General features: G+C 37.4%; 1 pseudogene; it reads left to right on the top strand.

Moving 5' to 3' along the window:
- Nucleotides 1-7015: 7015 nt before the first annotated feature.
- LOC112472036 lies at nt 7016-7134 on the top strand (annotated as a pseudogene).
- The last annotated feature ends 8164 nt before the right edge of the window (nt 7135-15298 follow it).

The raw sequence follows: 15298 nt of genomic DNA, 5'->3' as shown, positions 1-15298 counted from the left end.
CAGCTGCAAGCAATTCAGAGATATACCAGCAAAGGTATATCTTCAGGACCCTGGAAGAGCCAACTAATATTAATGAGTTGCATTTTTTCCTGCATCTGTAGAAAATAAATGTTTAAAGTTTTTTTTGTCTCTGTCTTAGAATTTCTGTCTAGTAGTCCCAGATGACATACTGGTACAAGACAAGGGAATATGCCCACCGTTCCTCTGCACCATTTCTACTTGATGGTCACATGTACACTAACATTTGCTGAGCTTCTTGTTAGTTCCATGAGAGAAAGTTCATAGAATGCAGAACATCCCCTAGCGCTCAAGTAATGCCTCAGAAGCACTCACTGGTTAATTAATGGGTATGAGGATAGATTGTGGAGAATCAAGTAAATTTTCCAGTGTTGTTTTGTTTTACCTAAGAAGACTATTAATTTCTCTCAATCCTATGAAAGTGCAAGGTCTTCACCTCTATGTCAGTGCTTCCAATGAGTGGCTTCCGGATCACCTGCATTAGAATCACATGTTGTCTTTATTAATTGTACCCACAAAGTAGTTCTGTGCCATTTCAGACCAGCAGAATTAGAAACTATTATATGGGGCTCAGGAATCTGACTGGCAGACTTTCAAGAGATTCTCACAACCATCAATGGATGAGAGCCTTCCATCTATTTATTAACCTAGCTAATTTTCTAGACCAGAATGGCAAAATTTTACCAGTTTTAATGTTTCCTAATATTTTTATAATGTATTTGGAGGATGGGTTAAAGTAGCTGGCAGAAACTAATGTTATTTTCAAAAATTATAGGAAATTAGCTTTTTAAAAATAATTTAAAGTTTTGAGCACTCAGAAGTGAGTAAATAAAGTAGTTTTTAAAAAGGCAATGTTTGTATAATAACATATGACTGATTTAAAATATTTATGACATAGAATGAAATTTTAAGCAGGATGCATTAAAAGTGTTTCCAAGATGTTGCTTTGTGTCAAAAATTGATCGTGTTCAATATAGCTAGTGAAAACATTAGGAACTAATTACATGCATTTTTAAATGATAAACAAAATAAAAAAAGAGCCTGTTTTTCAGTCAATAGGGAACAATCATAGTGAGCACTGATATCTTGATATCTCCTTCCTTAGATGTCTCAGAAATCATTAATAATTATTATAAATAGAAAATCTGAGTAGTAGGAAGCTTAAAGATTTTTATGTATAATATTAACTGTGGCAACAATATTAAACATGAGCCCACTAGATTTTCTAGGGCAACAGTGTAGATTTAAGGAATCTAGTTCAAGGAAGGATCCTGGAAACTTCCCTCAATACTCTGTCAATACACCCCTTCCCTGGAGAGTGAAATAATCTATCAGGTAAGGGGAAGGGTACGTAATGCACACTCTCATGGGGCTGTCACCACCTACTTGGTGGGACCATCACACTCTAGGACTGCAAGAGGGTCCACAGATAAGATTGGGCTTGGAATATGACTCTGGGAAGGAAGGGAGAAATATTAATAATAATGAATAATAATTATAATAAGAAATAATTAAGAATATTTCAGATTGAAGAGCATGTTTTAAAAATATATGTTTATAAAACATGTTTCTTATGTATGAAAACTTTAGTACAGAGTTATATTTTTATATGGAAAGGTAAGCATTTTAACCATATGAGATTCACAGCAAATAGTTTTCAAAGTGGTTCATAAGGAAAACCCTCATCTTGGACTTTGACTTGTGATCCTCCATTTCTTGAGGACTCTTTTGCATGAAATGACTTAATCCTTTAAGGGGAAATAATCTAATAAAAATAATTAAGTATATAGTCATTCCAGAAAATTAAGGTTTTATCTGAATTAAATCATAGATCTTTTTTTAAATTTTTTTCATGATTTTAATTTTTTTAACTTATAAGTGCTATTCTGTGCATATCTTTTGTTATAAACAACTCATATCTCTTCTGTTAATAAAGTGTTTTTTAAATTAAATAAATTAATAAATACAAAATGAAAAGAAAATTTTGTAACTGAAAAAGTTATGTTTGAAGATAGAAACTAGAATACTGTGCGAATAGGATGTGAAAAAATTTCTCTATTCTAAAAGGAAATTCAAAGTAATTGCTGTTTCAGGAGCCCAGAGATACTAAAAATAAAAGAGGTACATTGAATTGGGGCAGGCAGGGGATGACAGATAATGGAAGAAAAATTTCTCCAGTTTTCATATGCTTTTCAGACTCCAGAGACAACTGGTATAAAAATATTTATATCACCTTAAGAAATAAGTTGAGAGATTTTTGGCAAATCAGAAGGCTAAATTATAATCACCAATTGTATAACCTACATATTAAAAGTCAAAAGAATATAAATCTATATAGGAAAAATCATGAACACTAACATTTTACAGAACATTGAATAATTAATTGCTCAGGGTCTTGCTTCTTCTAGTAGTTTTTGTGCATGTCATCCAGAAGATATCAGGTTTGAGTACAGAAAATTAGGGTGGAATAGGGTGATTGTCTGGTGACAACTCAATGGCTTCTTGTTAAGCTATGAGCAGGCATCAGCATACCCCAAGCTCCAGCTCTTGGTCCCCCTGATAGGAACTGCATTCTCCCAGCTACACTTCAATCCAAGCAAGGTCTCTTTATACATGTTCAAGAAGATATGATGGGAGAGAACATTGTTTGCTCGATAACTCAAGAAAAATTTTGAAAGCCTCTTATGGCAGGCAATGTTTTAGGCACTGGGGCTAGAGCAGTGAAGAAAGAATAAGCATGCTCTCATAGAGCTTACATGATAGCTGGGGACATGGGAAATAATAAGTAAATGTTCAATATGTCACATGCTGATAAGTATTCTGAAGAAAAGAAAAGAAAGGAAGAAAGGAGAACAGTGCTACTCCTTATCGTTGGTCTGCAAGGGCATCTCTGATTAGGAGATACTTGAGTGGAGACCTTACTGAGTATGGGAAAAGCAGCACACTTCAAAGGAAAGTCATTCCATCACAGAAGCAGTAAAAAAGAAAGCCTTTAGGGTAGAAGTGGGCATAAATGTTGAAGGTACAGTGACGAGGCTAGTGTGGTTGACAGTAGTGATAAGAGACAGTCAGCAACAAGCATGGGTGAATTATCCAGGGCTAATGAAAAAGGCACTGGGGCTAGGTGGAGGACATCTGAGCTGAGTGGAAGCCTGTCAGCTGAAGAAAGGGGCTCAATTCTGGATGTGTCTCCAGATTGGCTGAGAGAAGAGAGAGAAGGAGGAGGCAAGGCAGCTCTGAGATGCTGGCATGCACAGTTTTGAGAAGAGCTGTCTTAAATGTTCGGGCCCATCATATCTCCAGCAATGTCCCAGGAACAGGGAGCACCTGGATGTTAAGATTCATGACCACCAGAATCAGTGTGGCCCTGTCTTTCCTACATGTGGGCCTATCTCCAGACTCCATCACCTCAACTCCTTTGTCTTGTGGCTTCCTATTAGATTGGGCCAGTGACAGCACCAACAGGTCAGAAGTAAGATGGAGAGAAGTTGTCCTCACTAGGCTGGGCAAGGAATGACTGCATCCTCCACCAAGGGACCCTACCCTATAGGGAATACTCCTGGTTCCATTCTCACTACTCCTTCACTTTGGGACCAGGGTGGCAGTGTCCTACCACTGCTAGCCACTGGCCACTCTGCTCTTCATGCAGTCTTCCCTGTCTGCCCTGACCCTGCACATCACACCTCATTGATGCTCTGACACTGCTGAGGGTGCTTTCTTTGTCGTTGGAACTCTGAGCAGCAAAGAGCAGTCTCACATTGCAGTACCACATCACTGTCTCCCAGTTACAACTTCCCTGATACAAGGTACAGTTTCTGCTCTGTTTGGTGGGAGGTAAGTGGGACAGGGGGCACTTCTGTAGCACCGGTGTCCCAGGCTCTTTTCATCCCCTTCCTATGAACTATCGGCATCTTTGGGCTGCAGCTCATCCAGTGATCACTGAAACATCAGGTCTTACTAGTTTTCATGCAAACCAAGATGCAGCTTGAATTCTTGCCAACATACACTATTGACAGATTGGATAGATGCCAAGGCAATACAGCTCTTACCTATCAAACAGGGAAAGTGGAAATGCTCAGACAAAGAGTGTTGGATACTCCTTGGGTCACAGCATTGAGTGGACGATCTGCTCTCTCAGATCAGAGGGCAGCACCAAGGCCACCTAATGAGGTCCACATGAGAGCGACTACAGTATTTAAGCCCAACAGGTAGAACATACATGTGGTGAAAATGAAAGCTGCATCCAGCCTTTATTGTAATGTGAGGCCAAATCAATCTCAGAAATCCCAATGTTCTTATCCAATTATTGGCGCATTTTTTCCAGATTTTGGTTCCTGTGTTTGTTTAGTGCTTAGAACTAACAGATGAAAGGAGGCATGAAGCTATCCAGGTTCCTGGTAGGTCACATATAGTGCATCATACATATGGAAATGGACGCTAGCAAATCATCAAATCTTTACTGATTCTCAGGTGAGCAAAACTGCTATGCAATGTTGATGAAGTGATGAAGAATAGATGAGGGAAGGGTTGATGTGGGCCTATTTCAAGCCCTGCACATGGTAAGCTTTCTGTAAGTATTAGAGAGCCCTTATCTTCACCCACTTGAGGTGAAGCATCTCCAGAGTTCTTACTGTAGTTTGGGAGAAAAGGAATGAATTCACAAAACAGAAGAAGGGATACATCAAGAAATGTGTGAGATTAGTGAAATTGGACAGTTTGCTGAGATGAATGAATGTGCTTCTCTTTCTACATCTTTTATTCCCTGCTCTAGAAAAAAGAGAAATAAGTGTCTACCTATGTTATCACACACAATTTATTGACAACCTAGGCATAGCCTTGTAAGATCAGCAACTGCTTCTGATATTTGTTATCAAAAAAGTAATTTAATATCAAATGTTCCAAAAATACGCTAGTGTGTGTGTGTGTGTGTGTGTGTGTGTGTGTGTTGTGGCCAAAACATTTAGTCACCTAGAAATATATTCGTCAAATGGTCTATATTGGAGGTTAGTGTGTAAAATGAGACATAAAAAGAAAAGTGGATGTAGCCATACTTCTATTTGACAAAATAAACTTCAAGATTAAAAAGTTAACAAGCAACAAGGATGGACACTTCATAATCATAAAGAAGGGAATACATCAAGATGACAAAACACTTACTTATATCTATGTTCTCATTCTCAGAGCACCAAAATATATAAAGCAACTACTAGTACAACTAAAGAGAGAAACTGACAAAAACATCATTATAGTAGAGAATCATACAGCTATAAAGAGATCATTCAAACATAAAACTAATTAAAAACATACACTTAAGTGACACATTAGAACAATTGGACATAATCGACATTTACAGAGCCTCTCATCCCAAAACACCAGAATATACATTCTTCTTTAGTGCACATAAAACATGCTCAAGGATAGACTGTGTTAGGACACAAAAATATTTTCGACAAATTTAAGAAGATTGAAATCATACCAAGCATGTTCTCTCACCATAATGCTTTGAAACTGGAGCTCAATGGCAAAAAAGTAAGAAAACCCACAAATATGTGAAAATTAAATAATATGCTACTGAAGAATGATAGTGTCATAAAGAAATAAAAGGGGAAATCAAGAGAAACATAGAAACAAATGAGAATAAAAATACAACATATCAAAACTTATAAGATACAACAAAAGCTATAATAGGAAAAAAGTTCATATCATTATAGGCCTACCTCAAGTAACATGACAAATCCCAAGTGAACAACCCAACATTACATCTTAAAGAACTAGAAAAAGAATAATTGAAGCCGTAAGTCAACAGAAGAAAGAAAATAATCAAAATTAGAGCAGACTTGAATAAAATTGAGAACAAGAGGAAATAAAATATTAATGTGACAAAGAGCTGGTTTTTTGAAAAGACCATTAAAATTGACAAAACCCTGGCTAAACTCACTAACGAAAAAAGAGAAAAGACAGAAGTAAACAAAATCAGAAATGAAAGAGAAGCCATGACAGACACCACAGAAATACAAAGTATCATAAAAGAATACTATGTAAGATTATATGTCACCAAATTCAATAACCTACCCAAAAATGGACATGTTCTTGGAAACATACAACCTTCCTAGACTGAATCATGAAGAACTGGAAAATCTAAGTAGACTAGTCAACAGTAAGAAAATCGAAACAATCAACAAAAATGTACTAAAAAGTAAAAGTCCTGATGGCTTTACTAGTGAATCCTACCAAACATTCAAAGATGATTAAATATCTGTTTTTTTCCAAACTCATCCAAAAAATTGAAGAAGAGGCAATACTTCCTAACTCATTTTATGAGGCCAACATACCTTGATACCAAAATCTAGTGAAGATAACACACAAAAAAATAAAACTACAAACTAATATATGTCATGAACTCAGATGGAAAAATCCTAAACAAAATACTAGCAAATGAAATACAGCAATACATTAAAAACATTATACATCATGATCAAGTTAGGTTCATTCCAGGGACACAAGGATGGTTCAATATATGCAAATCAATCAATATGATACACCACATAAACAAAATAAAAAAAACAAAAACTATATGATCATATTAATAGATGCACAGAAAGCATTTTATAAAATACAACACCATTTATGATTAAAACACTTAATAAAATGGGTATAGAAGAAAGTACCTGAACATTATAAAGGCCATATAGGACAAACCTTGAGCTCATAGCATATTCAATGGTGAAAAACTAAAAGCCTTCCCTCCCAGATCAGGTTCTTTGCTCTCACTACTCTAATTCAATATAGTGTTGGAAGTCCTAGCCAGAGCAATCAGGAAAGAGAAAGAAATAAAAGGCATCCAAATTGGGAATAAAGAAGTAAATTTTCACTTTTTGTAGATGACATAATTCTCTATATAGGAAACTCTAAAGACTCCACCAAAAAACTATTAGAAATAATAAACAAATACAGTAAAGTTTCAGGTGACAAAATCAATGTACAAAAGTCAATTGCAGTCTACAGCCATGCCACCCTGAACAAGCCCAATCCCGTCTTATCTCGAAAGCTAAACAGGGTCAGTCCTGGTTAGTACTTGGATGGGAGACCACCTTTGAATACCAGGTGCTGTAGATGTTTTTGTTTTTGTTTTTAAGTTGATTGCATTTCTATATACTAGTGGTAAAGTTTCTGAAAGAAATAAAAAAAACATTATTTAGCAATTGCAACTAAAGAATAAAATACCTAGGAATAAACTTAACAAAGCATGTTAAAGACCCATGCACTGAAAACTATAAAACATTATTAAAAGAAATTGAAGAAGACACAAGAAAATGGAGAGATGTTCTGTGTTTAAAGATTGGACTTATCAACATAGTTAAAATGGGTATATTACCCAAAGCAATATACAGAATTACTGCAATCCCCATCAAAATCCCAGTAGAATTTTTTTTTAAGGAAATAGAACAAGAAATCATCAGATTTGTATGAAATTACAAAGACTTCCAAATAGCCAAAACAGTCCTAAGGAAAATAATAAGGCCAAAGGTGTCACTCCGTCTGATTTCAAGTTATACTACAAAACAACAATAATCGAAACAGCATGGATTGGTAGAAAAACAGACATTAGAACAATGAAACAAAATTGAGAGTTCAGAAATAAACTCACATGTATAAGAGCAAATGGTTTTCAACGAAGGAGCCAAAAACATGCAATAGAGAAAAGAAAGTCCCTTCATTAAATGATGCTGGGAAAATTGGAGAGCCACATGCAAAAGAAGGAAACTAGACTGCTATCTCTCACCATATTCCAAAATTAACTCAAAATGGTTCAGAGATCTAAATATCAGACCTGAAACAATAAGTTGTATAGAAGAAACATAGGTAGTGAACTCATGGACCTTGGATTTAGAGAGGATTTTATGAATTTCACTTCACGTGCAAGGGAAGTAAAAGAAAAAAAATGAATGGGACTATATCAAACTACGAAGCTTCTTCACAGCAAAAGAAACTGTCAACGAGGCAAAGAGGGAAACATCTGAATGGGAGAATATATTTGAAAACAATGCCTCCAATAAAGGGTAAATATCCAAAATATGTAAAAAGCTCATACAAATCAAGAAAAACAATTACAAAAAACAAAAACAAAAAACAAACAAAAACAAAGAATCCAATTTAAAAAATGGGCAAAGAACTTGAAGAGACATTTTTTCCAAGAAGACATTCAAATGGCCAGCAGACATATGAAGAGATGCTCAATTTCAGTAGCTACCAGGGAAATGCAAATCGAACCCACAATGAGATACCACTTCAGACCTGTTAGATGGTCTATTATCAACAGGACAAGTAATGACAAGTGTTGGAGAGGTTATGGGGAAAAGGGAATATTTACGCACTGCTAGTGGGAATGTAAATTGGTACAATCACTATGGAAAACAGTATAGAGGTTCTTCAAAAAATTTAAAATAGAATTATCATATGACCCAGCAATCCCTCTTCTGGGTATTTATCCAAAACATTTGAAAACATTTCTTTGTAAAGATATATGCACCTCGATGTTCATAGCAGCATTACTCGCAGTGGCCAAGATGTGGAAACAACTGAAATGTCCTTTGGTAGATGATTGGATAAAGAAGATGTGGTACATATATACAATGGAATATTACTCAGCCATAAGAAGAGATGAAATACTGCTATTTGCAAAAACATGGATGGATCTTGAGATTATCATGCTAAGTGAAATAAGCCAGACAGAAAAAGTTGAGAACCATATGATTTTACTCATATGTGGAGTATCAAACTGAAAGCAACAAATAAACATGACAAACAAAGAGAGATTTATGGACAGACAACAGTTTAGTGGTTACCAGTGGGCAAGGGGAGTTAGATAAGGGTAAAGGGAGTCAAATATATGGTGACAGAAAAGTATTTAATTTTGAGTGGTGAACCACAATGCAATATGTGTGTGTATAATGAATTATTAAATTATACACTTTAAACCTATATAATTTTATTAACTAATGTCACTCCAATAAATTTAATTAAAAATATAATTTAAAAAAAAAGCAAACATGATATATGTGTACGTGATAGGCATTGCATTGAATAGCTCCCAGCATGAAACCTCAGGGGTGGAAGATGTAGGTGAGATGAGTGTTCAAAGAGAAGCTAATTTGATTTTCTGAGAAATCAGCCAATAGGCTAAGAATGCAAGTCATGAGAACACGTGAAAACAGACCCATTATCCTTGGGAAGGTTCAGAGTAGCCAGTGGAAGAAGACCAAATAGATGGAAAGATTATTTTATTTTTTTAGAAAACTGTTTCACTAATTCCAGATCCAGAGCCCAGGTGAGTAAAGGCTGGGAACAAGACACCACAGGCCCACTATTAGAAATGGTTCTAATCCGTGTCCTGCAGGTCCTGCCTTCAACCCTGTAATTACCTCAGTTCCATGAGAGACTAAGACAGCCACACTGCCCCTCACAGGATGTCAATATGTCTTTCCCATCAATATCCATACAATACATGCTTTTATCTCATATATGAGCAGAGTTTCAACATCTCTCATATAAAAGGATCTCAAAAGGTACTTGTGGTTGTAAGAGGTAGTAACAAATGAGCAACCCTGCAATCACTGGCCATTGGGGTAACAGACACTTGAGAGGTTGCTTTGTTTTTTATCATTCACGCAGCTGTTTACATTTTGTAAGTGATAGAATAAGTCATGATGACTTGTAATGATGGAAGGAACTGTTGTGAAGGTTATGAGGATTCAATTAGACAACACACACAGAGAGCTTAGTAGAATACTGAGCACTTAGAAAACACTCTATAAATGTTTGCTACTGTTATTTGCAGTGTTGTTTAACCCACAACAAATAGAGTGCGATAAGCCAGGGCATAGCTGAAGTATACAGACCAACTCAGGCCAATATCAAGACAAACTGTGCTTGTGCGTGGAGCCTATACGGTTGTTAAGGGTTGGAACTAGGTCATCTCCTCCAACTAGAAAATATGCATCCCTTAGACTTTCCATGTGTCATACTTTCATTCATGCCAGCAAAATTGTCTTATATTTGATGACAGTTACAATGCCCGGTTAGCTTGCCACTAGGACTTCAGGGTTATAACTAATCCCTTAAGTTTACTTTATGGGTATCAGTGTTAACCTCGCACACATCTGAAGGTGCTTCTGATTGAAAATATTACAAAGTAAACAATATGTACCTTGCTGATGGTTAATTTACACACACACACACACACATACACACACACCCCACAGTCACTCCAACTTGAATTTGGTCACCTCAATGAACTATCTCTTAAGAAACTTATTTTCCCACCTAGGCCACCCGCTGGGGTTTAGGAAAGGTAGGTGGAGGCGGATGGGAGTTTACATCAGTTATTATGGAAATGGCAAAAATCCAGCAAGAGCTCTTAGAGGAGCAACTCCAAAGTCATCTGGAATCCAGAGGAAAGGGTTGGGGTCATAACCTTAAATCATCAGATATCACTTTCACTGTCCATAATGTTGAAATGATAACACACGTTATTTTCACTCACATTGTGCTCTTGAAGATTATGTGACAGAAATAAGCAAAATCACATTTGTCAATGCTAAAATTTAGTACAAATACAATTCAGTGTTTGGACCTTGAAGCAGAACTATGTGAATGTCTATAACAGACCTTCCACAGCTCCCTTGTGCAACTTGCTCAGAGCAGAGCACAGGGCAGGCAGCCAGGACAGCAGATAGGCCTCAGGGACTGGGATGACCCTGCATCTGCTCTCACAGGGCCCTTGGGAAGAGATGACATAGAAAAGGCAGGTGATGTTGCTGTCATTGCAGAGATTGCACAGAGAAACAAGGGTTTACATTAGCTGGTGGAAATCCAAAAGGAAGGAGAACTTCCTGAGCATAAAAACCTGTCTCACTAACAAGTTCTGAATTTTCCTGTATAGATGGCAGCAAAAAATGGTCAGTTCTGTCTACCCGGCTGGATTCACACAAGAAAATGGACAAAAGCAAAAAACTGCATATCTTGGAAAGCTATGTATTTGCAGATTCAAGTAGAAAACTAAGGTAAGGTGAGAAAAAATGATCTCCTTAATGACATAGCATTGAATTTGGTTGCATTTAACAAGTGTCATAAGCAATTCTACTTCAGTGATGTCACAAACCCATTCTTTTGACTAAGATGAAAAGTATTTCACTAACGAATCCAGTTTCAGATAGGTTTGACAAGATGTTTTTGTTTCATTTCAAGGTGCCTGTTCAGATGACTGCCTTTAAACCAGAGAAAAGAAGCAAACCATGGTCTCCTTTTCCTATTGATGAACTGACTTGGAAGTGATATACTGAAGAAATTTCCCAGAAGTGATAAAATTCAGACTACTTAATTTTGAAAACCTCTTAAAATCAGTCATGAGAGGGTTTCTCTAACCATGTAATGTTCTGTAAAGGGAACAATGTTCCACACATCAATTGGTTAGTCAATAACTAATCAGAAAATAACGAAGCCCATCTCCTTGAATGCTGCTGACATATTTTCTTTTCAAATATATTTTCCTCATTATCTGGAAATTATGAGAGAAAATAGAATTTGATTTCTCTGTGAAAGGGAAGATGAAAATGAGAGACTGAGCATAAGAGAATTTGAGCAGTGGTCCCATAGGAAATTATAGCAAAAGATGTAAGAGAGTTGACAATTAACTAAGAAAAGGACATAGAAAAGGATGCTAAGTGGAAGAGTAAAATTTAAATAAGGGAGATTGTAGATGCTTTTTGGAGACTAAATGTGTGACTTTATGTGGTGAGTGGAATTGCAGTCATAGGAGTGTGGATAAAGGAGAATCGATATAGGACAGTAGAGACAGAGGACAAAGTACAGATGCTGATTATGTGGTGCTCGAGGATGGGTGCCAGGGATGTCTCCACACCCTGCTTCTCTGGAAGTTGATTTCTGAGGCCAATGATGCCTCTTTCAGAGGTCCATGTCCTCGGCTCCTGGCTTTCTTTCCTTCCAAGCTCAGTGCCTGCTCACAGAGCACAGCCTATCAGATCACAAGGCATGCATTTCCCAGACCTTTTGCTGAGAGGAGTTTGTCAGGGAAAGGGTTTTGGAGCAAGAGGGCACCATGCCCTTCCAGGATACAAAGAAAGTGATTTACCAACAGGCCGAGGTTGGAAACAAGATAAAACTCAGGATGAATGTCCCATCATTATCCAAAGAATTTACTAGCATGTGAATTCACCAGAGATGCTAAGGGTGAGCACATTCCACTCTGAGAAATGAACCTGTTTACTACGTTGGTCAGGACTGTAAGCTATGGGAAGCAAAGGTCTGAATCTATACATGTGTTACTATGAGGGTTGAGACCCAGAGAAAGAGAAGTTGCAGAGCGGGCCATGATAAGCAGAATCTACCATAATCATGCAAGCACCATGACCAAGTCTTCTATTGCGCCCCTGCTGATCACGCCACTTTGCAGCCCAAATGAAATGATTCATTTCCTGGACACTTGTAAATGAGACGGTTATCAAAGCAATCTGTGAAGACACATAAAATTCCAAAATATATTGCCACATATATTTACATATTTTCATTCAGCTAAATATGGATATCTTTTAAATGGATGGACATTTTTAAAGTCTTATGAATGATAAAATTTATAATATAAATATAATTGAAATGCATTAATATTTAGAGTATATTTTATAGAATGAAAATCCACATGTAAACTATAACAAACTAATAATTTAAAAAGTTGAAATTAGCTATAGTCACAAATTTCTAAACATTTCTTCTCAGTCCTTATCTATGAGTATATTTTATGCTGATTCAGAACAAGTTCAATTTTTCCTAAAGGTCATTGAAGTAAAAAAAATTAATGTGAATCAGTTAAAAATAACTCAAGAAATCATTTAAAGTTATGCAAGTTGTCAAAAAAGTCGAGGTAAGAGCAGACCTGGGCACAGTCCTTCACCATTAACCAGATGGCTGATCTGGGACTATTAAACTTTTCTGAACTCTAATTTCTTCTTCATCACTAAAATAACAGGGAGATAAAAAATTACTGGGGTGAAGAGTGAAGTAGATTTTTCTGAAGGTGGCTTCTAACTCTAAACTCTAAAGTTTCCATAAAAATACAACAAACGTGGAGGATCTCTGTGATAGGCCACCTCAAAGATGGCTCCCAATGGTCCATGCCTGCCAGTACTCATGTCCTTGTGCATGCTCCCCCTTAGCACTTACTACTTCTGATATCAAGATACAAAAAGGCTGTGACTTCCCACTTGCTCTCACACTCTGTATCTCTCCCTCTTTCTCTTTCTCCCTTTCCTTGAAGGAAGCTAGCTACCATATTGTCAGCTGCTTCATATAAAGGCAAGGAACTAAGGTCCTCAGCCCAACAGACAAGAAGGGCTGAATTGCACCTGCAAACAACACTGAGTGAGCTTGGGAAGGATCCTCGAGTTGAGAATTCAGATGAGAGTGCATCACCAGCACCAGAGACCTTGAGGCAGAGGCAGCCAGCCAAGGTGCACTTGGATTACTGATGGAAAGAGCCATGAGGTAATAAATGTGTTATTTTATCTTAGGATGATTATTATGTCATAATAGATAACAGACAGAATCTATTAAAAAAAAAAAAGATCACTTCTATTTTGGCAGGGCCAAGAATCTGATCTATGCAAGGGAAGTGAGACTCTGCTCTTCTGGGTAACCAGGAAGATAGGCTCCATTTGATTCAACAAGTACTGACAGCACCACCATTGTGGTCAAGTAAAGGGGTAAAGGAATACAAACAGTATCTCTGCTGAGAACCAGCTTATTGTCAGTGAGCAAACACAAATTAATTTAGATGTGACAGGGACTGGCAGCTGCTTACCAACCTACTTCCTCTTCTCCCTGTGCACTGAGCTAGAAACACTCCCAGCCTCCTCCTCCCCGCCGCCCCCAGTGAGGCATGGCCATATGACTGGACCCAAATGCTAGAGGAGGGCCCGTGCAGCACTTTTGGGCTTGGCTCATTAACAGGTTCGTACCTTGTCTGCTGCCTGCTCAGAATGACCTCAGAAGTCAGTGTTGTAGATTGTAAACAAGAAGATGACAGGAGCTTGGGTTCTGAAACTCCACTCAGAGGAGGGCCACCTGACCGTCAACATCTATTTTGGACTTCATTGACGAGAAATATACTTCTGATATCTTAAGCCACTGAGATTTGGAAGACTATCTACTACAAGAGCTAGTATTATCCTCATAAATAAAGCACAAACCAGACAAAGCTACATTTAATAAAACACTACTATGAATATACTTAATGAGGATCTGAAAGTGGGCTGTAATTCAGAAAAAGGCTAGGACATGATTTATTACTTCATGGCTCTTTCCATCAGTAATCCAAGTGCACCTTGGCTGGTTGCCTCTGCCTCAAGGGCTCTGGTGCTGGTGACCTTGGAAAGCCACTTAGCTTTTCTGGGCCAATTTCTGAGACACCCTTCCTTTCTAAACACCTACAATCCCATAATGCTAAGTCTCAAATTTGATGGTTTAGTTTTTTAAGGCTCCGTGAACATAGATTTTGCCATCATGCAATTCCCCTAGCTTTTGAAAAATGAAGACTGCTTTGCATCTCCATTGTGCAAAGTGTCATCTATATTTTTCCATTAAAACATCTTTCATATTTTTTCACATGAGTCTTTCACTACTCGTCATCAATAAAGTTAAAGGTCTTTGATGTCAGAAATTATTCTTTATTCATCTTGTCTCCCTAAGACTGAGCACATGCTGGCAGATAATAAATGGGAATATGTATGATTGGAACGAATGCCACATATTTGTCACAGGTTTAAGGGAGGGGACCAGCACACAGGAGAGAGGGAAATGAGATGGGAAGGAAGGGAGGTGGTGGTATTGAGTCCAAGCTTATACTACTAGATGCAGGATAGACATTTACATGTTCTGTGAATAAAGTAGATGGAGGAGTGGTATAAGATAGCCTTCTTAGCCATAATAATTGGCTAAAAGGATGTTATTTCCAGAAATATCACAGCCTTCTGATGCTGATAAAAGTAAGAAAAGCAAGAGCTTAGGGAACAGAATCCAATACATCTATATGATTTCTCCAACTTTGGCTTTTCTCCTGGGTCGATTACTTCTAACACAGCAGAGACATGGATCAAAGGAATGAGTCTTCCAACATGGATCTCATCCTCTTGGGTCTCTTCCCTGGTATAAAACACGTCCACTTCCTTGTTTCTGCCATCCTCCTGATATACGCTATGGCTCTCTCCAT

Source organism: Pteropus alecto, unplaced genomic scaffold, assembly GCF_000325575.1.
Source record: "Pteropus alecto unplaced genomic scaffold, ASM32557v1 scaffold78, whole genome shotgun sequence".
NCBI classification, from domain to species: Eukaryota; Metazoa; Chordata; class Mammalia; order Chiroptera; family Pteropodidae; genus Pteropus; species Pteropus alecto.
The sequence above is the reverse complement of the archived record's forward strand: the minus strand, read 5'-3'. Positions and strand labels throughout refer to the sequence as shown.